Source organism: Pongo pygmaeus, chromosome 4 (assembly GCF_028885625.2).
Source record: "Pongo pygmaeus isolate AG05252 chromosome 4, NHGRI_mPonPyg2-v2.0_pri, whole genome shotgun sequence".
In the NCBI taxonomy this organism is placed as follows: Eukaryota; Metazoa; Chordata; class Mammalia; order Primates; family Hominidae; genus Pongo; species Pongo pygmaeus.
In genome coordinates this window covers 91,284,022-91,295,512 of record NC_072377.2, presented here as the reverse complement: position 1 = coordinate 91,295,512, position 11,491 = coordinate 91,284,022, and the positions used below count along the sequence as shown (strand labels likewise).

The 11,491-nt window shown below is 38.2% G+C and overlaps 1 pseudogene; it reads right to left on the bottom strand.

The window, feature by feature from the left end:
- Positions 1–10,384: 10,384 nt before the first annotated feature.
- Positions 10,385–10,495, bottom strand: LOC129037770 (small nucleolar RNA U3; annotated as a pseudogene).
- Between the last annotated feature and the right edge of the window lie 996 nt (positions 10,496–11,491).

The following is an 11,491-nucleotide window of genomic DNA, read 5'->3' as shown; positions in this document are numbered from 1 at the left end:
GCGTGATGCCTCCAGCTTTGTTCTTTTGGCTTAGGATTGTCTTGGCAATGTGGGCCATATGAACTTTTTTTTGGTTCCATATGAACTTTAAAGTAGTTTTTTCCAATTCTGTAAAGAAAGTCATTGGTAGCTTGATGGGGATGGCATTGAATCTATAAACTACCTTGGGCAGTATAGCCATTTTCATGATATTGATTCTTCCTATCCATGAGCATGGAATGTTCTTCCATTTGTTTGTGTCCTCTTTTATTTTGTTGAGCAGTGGTTTGTAGTTCTCCTTGTAGAGGTCCTTCACATCCCTTGTAAGTTGGATTCCTAGGTATTTTATTCTCTTGAAGCAATTGTGAATGGGAGTTCACTCATGATTTGGCTCTCTGTTTGTCTGTTATTGGTGTGTAAGAATGCTTGTGATTTTTGCACATTGATTTTGTATCCTGAGACTTTGCTGAAGTTGCTTATCAGCTTAAGGAGATTTTGGGCTGAGACAATGGGGTTTTCTAAATATACAATCATGTCATCTGCAAACAGGGACAATTTGACTTCCTCTTTTCCTAACTGAATACCATTTATTTCTTTCTCCTGCCTGATTTCCCTGGCCAGAAGTTCCAACACTATGTTGTATAGGAGTGGTGAGAGAGGGCATCCCTGTCTTGTGCCAGTTTTCAAAGGGAATGCTTCCAGTTTTTGCCCATTCAGTATGATATTGCCTGTGGGTTTATCATAAATAGCTCTTATTATTTTGAGATATGTCCCATCAATACCTAATTTATTGAGAGTTTTTAGCATGAAGTGCTGTTGAATTTTGTTGAAGGCCTTTTCTGCATCTATTGAGCTAATAGTAGTTTTTGTCTTTGGTTCTGTTTATATGCTGGATTACATTTATTGATTTGTGTATGTTGAACCATCCTTCCATCCCAGGGATGAAGCCCACTTGATCATGGTGGATAAGCTTTTTGATGTGCTGCTGGATTTGGTTTGCCAGTATTTTATTGAGGATTTTTTCATCAATGTTCACCAGGGATATTGGTCTAAAATTCTCTTTTTTTGTTGTGTCTCTGCCAGGCTTTGATATCAGGATGATGTTGGCCTCATAAAATGAGTTAGGGAGGATTCCCTCTTTTCTATTGATTGGAATAGTTTCAGAAGGAATGGTACCAGCTCATCCTTGTACCTGTGGTAGAATTTGGCTGTGAATCCATCTGGTCCTGGACTTTTTTTTGTTGGTAGGCTATTAATTATTGCCTCAATTTCAGAGCCTGTTATTGGTCTATTCAGGGATTCAACCTCTTCCTGGTTTAGTCTTGGGAGAGTGTATGTGTCCAGGAATTTATCCATTTCTTCTAGATTTTCTAGTTTATTTGCATAGAGGTATTTATAGTATTATCTGATGGTAGTTTGTATATCTGTGGGATCGGTGGTGATATCCCCTTTATCATTTTTTATTGCATCTGTTTGATTGTTTTCTTCTTTATTGGTCTTGTTAGTGGTCTATCAATTTTGTTGATCTTTTCAAAAAACCAGCTTATAGGAGCAGATTTATCATGGTAAATACTGAGATCAGAAAGCATATGTAATTGTGTTATAAAGTGATTATATCCAGGCATTTTTGCCAGCCAAGATTGATAAGTATGCCCAATAATTATATTTGTTCTCTGTTTCAGCCCTTGTTGAAGGAATACTCATGGCAGTGGTGATAACCACTATCATAGCTATCATTAAATTACTTGTTGTGACTGGTCGTCCTGCTTTCCTCAGATTTTCTTCTGCCATCTGTGACAGCTTCTTGATCTGTCCCCAGGTGGGTGGCTGTGTTCGATGGGTGTTGCTTGTGACAGTTGGGGTCCTCCTCAGCATCAGTCTCAACATGATTGCAACTGGGGGTCCTCAGGATCCTCCCAGAATGTCTTCCTCAGCATCTGGCTCATGTTAAGGTTTCAAATGTCTTGATGATATCCAAATTGGCTGTTGATTTTGGCCTGGAGAAATACAAGCATAACCTCTACCCCAAGTTATTATTTTACCTATTTCTGAACTTTTTGTTATTGGATCTCTCCACCAAATCAGTTGTTCTGCTTCTGTCTTTGCAACTGGTTTCTGTAGATGCTGTTCAGCTGCTGATAACATCTGGCCTTTCGGCAGCCTCAAAAAATTTAAAGTTAATAATGCTAGGTTCACTTGCATCTGTGGGGTTCCATATTCTCTGTCTCCCCCTTTCTGCTTTTGCAACTGCTGTTTTAGGGAGAGATTCATTCTTTCCACTATGGCTTGTCCTTGAGAATTGTATGGGATACCAGTAATGTATTTAATATTCCACATAGAGAAAAATGTAACTAGAGCTTGGCTAGTATAGCCTGAGGCATTATCTGTTTTAATAGAAGCTGGAATGTCCATCACCACAAAACACTGCAAAAGGTGACATTTAACACAGGCATGAGACTCTCCTGTTTGGCATGTAGCCCAGACAAAGTGAGAAAAGGTGTCCACACATACATGTAAATAAGCTAGTGTCCCAAATGAGGGAACATGTGTGACATCCATTTGCCAAAGAGAGTTAGATTCCAATCCTCAAGGATTAACTCCTCCTTAAAAGATGAGGAATGTACCATTTGGCAAGTTGGGCATCGCTGGATAATAGCTTTAGCTTCTTTCCAGGTAATGCTGTATCTGCATTTGAGACCAGAAGCATTAACATGGGTTAAATTGTGAAAGTGTCTAGCATTAGATATGGCATTAGCAACTAGGCAATCAGCCTTTTGATTACCTTCAGTTAAAAATCCTGGTAAGGATGTATGAGCCCTAATGTGTGTGATGTAAAAGGGGTGCATTCTACTTCTAACTGCTGTTTGCAATTGGGTAAATAAAGTCATCAGTTGTTCATCTGTATGAAATCATAACTGAGCATTTTCAATTAACTGTGTGGAATGAACCACGTATGAAAAATCAGAAATCACATTAATAGGCATATCAAAAGCAGTCAGTACCTCAATTACCACTACAAGCTCCACTTTTTGAGCTGAAGTATAGGACATCTGGAAAACTTTACTTTTTGAGCCGAAATAAGAAGCGTTACCATTACTAGATCAATCTGTAAAGACATTCTCAGCAGCTTCAATTGGTTTAAATTTAGATATTTTAGGGAGAATCCAATTAGTTAATTTCAAAAATGGAAACAGCTTCATATTAGGAAACTGATTATCAAGAATACTCACAAAGTCAGCTAAATGCGTTTACCAAGTAAGACTATTTATAAAAGCTTGCTGTATTTGTGCCTTCATGAGAGGGACAATAATTTTTCCAGGATCATATCCATGTAATTTAACAATCCGAGTTCTCCCAATCCCTATCATAGTAGCGATTTGATCTAAATAAGGAGTTAGAGTCCACGAATTAGTATGTGGAAGAAAAAGCCACTCTACTAAGTCCTGTTCTTGGACAATAACACCAGTAGGTGAATGCTGAGTTGAAAAAATTAACAAATCTAGAGTCTTCTCTGAATCTATTCTATTTATTTGAGCCTTATGGACTTGCTTTTCAATCAGCTGTAACTGAATCTCAGCCTCTTTTGTTAATTGGCGAGGGCTAGTAAGACTAGGATTTCCTCTAAGGATAGAAAACAGATCACTCATGGCATAGGTAGGAATGCCTAGAGCAGGTCATATCCAATTAATGTCCCCTAGTAATTTCTGAAAGTCATTTAATGTTTTTAGTTTATCCCTATGTATGGTTACTTTCTGTGGCACAATGGTAGTACCATTTACTAAGGTCCCCAAGTAGGAGTAAGGAGTAGTAGTCTGAATTTTGTCAGGAGCTATAATTAAACCAGCATGAGAAATTGAATTTTGCAAGTGATCATAACATTGGAGTAATATTTCTCGAGTGGGGGCAGCACAAAGTATATCATCCGTATAGTGAATAATGTAATACTGTGAAAATTTTTTACGAGTAGGTTCAATTGCTTGCCCCACATATGTCTGGCAAATTGTGGGACTGTTTAACATGCCTTGTGGCAACACTTTCCAGTGATAACACTTAGCAGGCTGCAGGTTGTTTACTGCAGGAATTGTAAATGCAAACCATTCACAGTCTTGCTTTGCTAAAGGGATAGTAAAGAAACAGTCTTTTAAATCTATGACTATTAAAGGCTAATTTTTTGGAATTATAGCAGGAGAAGGCAATCCTGGCTGTAATGCTCCCATAGGTTGTATAACTGAATTGATAGCTCTTAAGTCAGTTAACATTCTCCATTTGCCTGATTTTTTCTTAATTATGAAAACTGGAGAATTCCAAGGGGAAAATGTTGGAGATATGTGCCCATTTTCTAATTGTTCAATAACTAATTTCTCTAAAGCCTCCAGTTTCTCTTTACTTAGCAGCCATTGTTCTATCCAAATTGGCTTATCTGTTAACCATTTTAAAGGTATAGGTTCTGGAGGCTTAACAATGGCCACCATCAAAAATTATTTCCTAATCATTGGCAGGAATTTTGTTTTTCCATTTGAAGTGGTTTTTTCAAAATTTGCAAATTCTTTTCTAGTCCTATACTAGAGACATACCCCATTTCATGCATTGTAGGTTGACTTTGAGGGCTACATAATTGTTCTGGAATTAGAACTTGTGCTCCCCATTGTTATAATAAATCTCTTCCCCATAAATTTATAGGTACAGAAGTTATAATTGGTTGAATAGTCCCAGGTTGTCCATCAGGCCCTTCACAACGCAAAATATAACTACATTGTTATACTTCAGGGGCTTTACCAACCCCAACTATGTTAAATTGAGCTGGTTGAATTGGACACGTGGATGGCCAGTGCTGTAGAGAAATGATTGAAATGTCCACTCCTATATCTGCCAAACCTTTAAATTTCTTTCCCTGAATAGTTATTTCACAGGTAGGATGTTTATCAGTAATTTGACTTACCCAGTAAGCTGCTTTGCCTTGTTTATTTGTGCTTCCAAATCCTCCTGTTCATTTAATTTCACTTTTCCCCATTTCCACATATGGCACAATCAGGAGCTGTGCTATGCACACTCCTGGCTCTGTTTTCCAGGGAACAGAAGTAGATATAACAATTTGAATTTTCCCATTGTAATCTGAATCAATGACTCCTGTATGTATTTGTATCCCTTTTAAACCTAAACTAGAACTTCCTAAAAGTAATCCTATTGTCCCCGCTGGCAAGGGTCCACAGACTCCTGTTGGGACCTTTTGCGGGGGTTCCCCAGGCAGAAGGCTCGCAGCTTTTGTGCAGCATAAATCTACTGTGGCACTACTGGCTGTGGTGGGGGACAGACATTGTACAGGGGTGAGGTAATGGCCTGAGCTGGAAATGCCCCAGTTTAGAATGGGGCCCGGGACGGGGCCCGGGACAGGCCCCTCATGGTGTTTCCCGAAACTGGGTTCCCAGCTTTATCAAACTTAGAGTGACATTGATTAGCCCAATGTTTTCCTTTTTTACATTTTGGACATATTTCAAGCTCAACAGTTTTCTTTTTTTCCCCTATCTGGTGGCCTGACTGCATGATTTTTTCTACATTCTTTTTTAGTATGACATACTTCCCACAGTTAAAACAAGCTCCAGGAAATGGAGTATTTCCTTTATCCACTCTCAGTCCTGCCATTGCCTGTGCTAGCAGAGTAGCTTTATGCAGATTACCTCTGATATCATCACAGGCCTTGATATAATCAACTAAATGTGCTTTCCCTCTGATAGGTCACAGAGCAGCCTGGCAATCAGGATTAGCATTTTCAAAAGCTAATAACTGCAACACTATATCCTGAGCAGCTGAATCTGCAATCATCTTTTTAAGAGACTCCTGTAACTGAGCTATAAAATCAACATATGGTTCCCTTGGTCCCTGTTTTATAGCACTAAAGGAAAGGTATTTTTCCCCACTTGAAGTGATTTTTTCCCAAGCTCTAATGCACACTCTGCTAAGCTGTTCTATGGCATCATCCTGTATGACCAGTTGTGCATCTAAACCAGCCCAGCCACCAACCCCCAAAAGTTGGTCTGCAGTTATATTAATTTGAGGTTGGGCCTGGGCTTTGCAAGCAGCCTGAATGGAAGCTTCATCTGCCCACCAAGTTTTAAATTGTAAGAACTGAGCAGGAGTTAGACAAGCTCAAGTAAGAGCATCCCAGTCAGTAGGTATCATCTGACTGGGAACAGCAACATTCTTTAACAGTCCCATTACAAAAGGAGAACCTGGTCCATACTGATTTATAGCTTGTTTAAATTCTTTGAGTAATTTAAAAGGAAAAGGCTCAAATGTAGCTATAATATTTCCCTCTTGATCTGGGGGATGTATTCTAACAGGGAATTGCCAAGCCTCTAAAACACCCTCTCATCTAGCTTGCTGAATTCCTGCCTGAATAGAACTAAGAGCAGTTGCTCAAGGTGCTGCTTGAACAGTCACTGGGGCGACTACTTTTTGCCCAGTGTTCTCTGGAAAAGAAAGATCTGGAGGGTCTTTTTCTTCAAAATAATAATGAGGGGGTGCAGAAAGGTAGTGATGAACCTCTCCCTCCTTTGCCGCTTTAGCTTTAGCTGACAAATAAACATGCTCTGTAACCTCTTCTGTTACTTTGCTATACTCTTGTTCCTCCTCATCATCAGTGTGAAAAAGTTCCAAGGTGAAATGAACCAGACCCCACACTTGTCCCATTGTTACCCTGACACTTCCGAGCTCCACTTCTTACTCACCATGGGATTACTTTAAGAGTACTCAGGTGTCCTCCAGCTAGTTTTCCATTCCAACCATTGCTCCAGTGACCCTTCAACCTGGATTCGAGCCCCCATGATGGACGCCACTTGCCAAGACCAGTTTGGTCAGGGAAACCCTAACCCAATGGCACTAGAGGAATTAAAGACACACACACAGAAATATAGAGATGTGAAGTGGGAAATCAGGGGTCTCACAGCCTTCAGAGCTCAGAGCCTCGAACAGAGATTTACCCATATATTTATTAACAGCAAGCCAGTCATTAGCATTGTTTCTATAGATATTTGATTAACTAAAAGTATCCCTTATGGGAAATGAAGGGATGGGCTAAATTAAAGGAATAGGTTGGGTTAGTTAACTGCAGCAGGAGCATGTCCTTAAGGCACAGATCGCTCATGCTATTGTTTGTGGCTTAAGAAGGCCTTTAAGTGGTTTTCTGCCCTGGGTGGGCCAGGTTTTCCTTGCCCTCATTCCTGTAAACCCACAACCTTCCAGCTTGGGCATTAAGGCCATTATGAACATGTTATAGTGCTGCAGAGATTTTGTTTATGGCCAGTTTGGGGACCAGTTTCTGGCCAGATTTTGGGGGGCCTGCTCCCAACAGGTTACTGTAGCCCTGTAGTATAGTTTGAAGTCAGATAGCATGATTCCTCCAGCTTCATTCTTTTTTTTTTTATTATTTTTTAGACAAAATCTCACTCTGTCATCAGGATGGAGTGCAGTGGGGTGATCTTAGCTCACTACAACCTGACTCCTGGGTTCAAGTGGTTTTCCTGCCTCAGCCTCCTGAGTAGCTGGGACTACAGGCACATGCCACCACACCCAGCTAATTTTTGTATTTTTAGTAGAGATGGGGCTTCACCATGTTGGCCAGGATGGTCTTGATCTCCTGACCTTGTGATCTGCCTGCCTCAGCCTGCCAAAGTGCTGGGATTACAGGCATGAGCCACCATGCCTGGCCTGCTTTGTTCTTTTTGCTTAGGATTGCCTTGGCTATTTGGGCTCTTTTTTTGGTTCTATATGAGTTTTAAAATAGTTTTCTCTAGTTCTGTGAAGGATGTCAATGGTAGTTTAATAGAAATGGCATTGAATCCATAAATTGTTTTGAGCAGTATGGCCATTTTCACAATATTGATTCCTCCTATCCGTGAGTATGGAATGTTTTTCCATTTGTTTGTGTAATCTCTGATTTCTTGTAGTGGTGGTTCATAGTTCTCCTCATAGTGGTCTTTCACCTCCCTAACTAGCTGTATTCCTAGATATTTTATTCTTCTTGTGGCAATTGTGAATGAGAGTTTGTTCCTGATTTTCTTCTTGGCTTGACTGTTGTTGGTGTATAGAAATGCTAGTGATTTTTGCACATTGATTTTGTATCCTGAGACTTTGCTGAAGTTGTTTATCAGCTTAAGAAGCTTTTGGGCTGAGACCATAGTGTTTTCTCAATATAAGATCATGTCATCAGCAAACAGAGATAGTTTGACTTTCTCTCTTCCTATTTGAATGCTATTTATTTTTTTAACCTTGCCTGATTGCCCTGGCCAGAACTTCCAATACTATCTTTAATAAGAGTGGTGAGAAAGGACATCTTGTCTTGTGCAAGTTTTCAAGGGGAATTCTTCCAGCTTTTGCCTATTCAGTGATGTTGGCTGTGAGTTTTTCATAGATGGCTCTTATTATTTTGAGGTATGTTCCTTCAATATCTAGTTTATTGGGAATTTTAAACATGAATGGATGTTGAATTTTATCAAAAGCCTTTTATCCATCTGTTAAGATAATCATGTGATCTTTGTCTTTAATTCTGTTTATGTGGTGAATCACATTTATTGATTTGCATAGGTTAACCAACCTTGCATCCTGAGGATAAAGCCAACTTGATTATGGTGGATAAGCTTTTTAATGTGCTGTTGGATGCAGTTTGCAATTATTTTGTCGAGAGTTTTCACGTCAATGTTCATCAAGGATATTGGCCTAAAGTTTTCTCTTTTGTTGTATCTCTGCCAGGTTTTGGTATCAGGATGATTCTGGCCTCATATAATGAGTTAGAGATGAGTTCCTTCTCTTCAATTTTTTGGAATAGTTTCAGTAGGAGTGGTACCAACTCTTCTTTGTACATCTGATAGACTACAGCTGTGAATCTATCTGGTCCTGGGCTTTTTTTTTTTTTTTTTTTTTTGATTTGTGGGCCATTTATTACTGCCTCAGTTTCATAACTTTTTATTGGTCTATTCAGGATTCAATTTTTTTCTGGGTTAGTCCTGGGAGGATGTATGTGTCCAGGAATTTATCCATTTCTTCTAGATTTTCTAGTTTATGAGCACAGAGGTGTTCATAATATTCTCTAATGGTTTTTTGTATTTCTATGGGGTCAGTGCAATATCATCCTTGTTCTTCTGATTGTGTTTATTTGAATCTTGTCTCTTTTCTTCTCTACTAGTCTAGCTAGTGGTCTATTTTATTAATTTTAAAAAAATCAGCTCCCAGATTTGTTGATATTTTGAATGGTTTTTCATGTCTCTATCTCCTTCAGTTCAGCTCTGATTTTGGTTATTTCTTGTTTTCTGCTACCTTTTGGATTTCTTTGCTCTTGATTCTCTGCTATAATATCTTTTGGATTTCTTTGCTTTTGATTCTCTAGTTCTTTAGTTGTTTAGGTTGTTAACTTGAGCTCTTTCTAACTTTTCAATGTGGGCTTTTAGTGCTATACTTGTGTCCTAGAGATTCTGGTATGCTGTATCTTTGTTCTCATTAGTTTCAAAGAAGTTCTTGATTTCTGCCTTACTTTCATTATTTACCCAAAAGTCATTTGGGAGCAGATTATTTAATTTCCATGTAATTGTATGGTTTTGAGTAAACTTGTTAGTCTGGATTTCACATTTGATTGTGCTGTGGTCTGAGAGACTGTTTGTTATGATTTCAGTTATTTTGCATTTGCTGAACAGTATTTTACTTCTGATTGTGTAATTGATTTCAGAGTAAATTCCATGTGATGATAAGAAGAACGTATATTCTGTTGTTTTGGGGTGGAAAGTTCTATATATTTCTATAAGGTCCATTTGATCTACTCCCAAGTTCAAGTCCTGAATATCTTTGTTAATTTTTTGTCTTGATGATCTGTCTAATATTGCCAGTGGGATGTAAAAGTCTCCCATTATTAGTGTGTGGGAGTCTAAGTATCTTTGAAGGCCTCTAAGAACTTGCTTTTATGAATCCGAGTGCTCATGTGTTGGGTGCATATATATTTATGATAGTAAGTTCTTCTTGTTGAGTTGAACCCTTTAGCATTATATAATGCCCTTCTTTGTCTTTTATGATATTCATTGGTTTAAAGTCTGTTTTGTCAGAAACTAGTATTGCATCCCTTGCTTTTTTCTGTTGTCCATTTACTTGGTAAATTTTCCTCCATCCTTTTATATTGAGCCTATGTGTGTCATGGCATGTGAGATAAGTCTCTTGAAGACAGCATATAAATTTGTCTTCATTCTTTTTCCAGCTTGCCATGCTGTGTTTTTTAATTGGGGCATTTAGCCCATTTACATTTAAAGTTAGTATTTATATGTTTGGATTTGATCCTGTCATCATGATGTTAGCTGGTTATTTTGCAAACTTGTTTATGTGGTTGCTTTATTGTGTAACTTGTCTGTGTACTTCATTGTGTTTTTGTACTGGCTGAGTAATGGTCTTCCCTTTCCATATTTAGTTTTTCATGCTCCACGTATCCAGAGAAATTTCTCTAGGAATGAACTATAGAAATGATCCCTGAAAGTTTAGTCTTTGTAAAAAGTTTTCAAATCAGAAAATGTGAGTCCTCCAACATTATTCTTCTTTTTCAAGATTGGTTTGGCAATTAGGGGGCACTCACAATTCCATATGAGTTTGAAAATTAGCTTTTTCTTTTTAAAAAAATAGGTCATTGGAATTTTCCTGGAGATTGCATTGAATATATAGATTTATTTGGGTAGTATGACATCATAGCAACATTAAGTTTTCAAATTTATTAACACTAATATATTTCAATTCATTTAAGTATTCTTAAATTTATTTCAGTAATGTGTTGTAGTTTTCAGTGTACAAGTCTCTCACACCTGTATTAATCAGGGTTCTCCAGAGAGACAGAACCAATAGGATATACATATATAGAAATATATAGAAAAAGATTTATTATGTAGCATTGGCTCACACAATTACTGAGGCTGAGAAGTCTCATGATCTGCCATTTTCTAGCTGAAGACACCAGAAAGCTGATGATATAGTTTCATTCCAAATTTGAAAGCCTGAGAACTGGAGGGCTGATAGTGTAAGTCCCAGTCTAAGTCTGAAAGCCTGAGAACAAAGACCACTGATGTCGAGTGCAGGAGAAAATGGATGCCCCAGCCCAAGCATAGAGCCAATTTACTCGTCCTCTGCCTTTTTTTCTGTTCAGCCTTCAGTGGATTGGATGTTCACCCACACCAGTGAGGATAATCTTCTTCACTCAGCCTACCACTTCAAATACTAATCTCTTCTGAAAACATCCTCACAGACACATCCAGAAATATTTTATCAACTATATGGGCATTGCTTAGCCCAGTAAAGTTGACACATAAAATTAACCATCATAATCTACTTGGGTAATTTTCAGGGGGCACTTTATTCCTTTGGATGCTACCATAAATTTAACTAATTTCTTAATTTCCTTATCAGATTGTTTATTGGTGCTGTATAAGAGCACAATTGGTTTCTATGCATTGATCTTGTACTCAAAAACTTTGCTGAATTTGTTTATTAGATT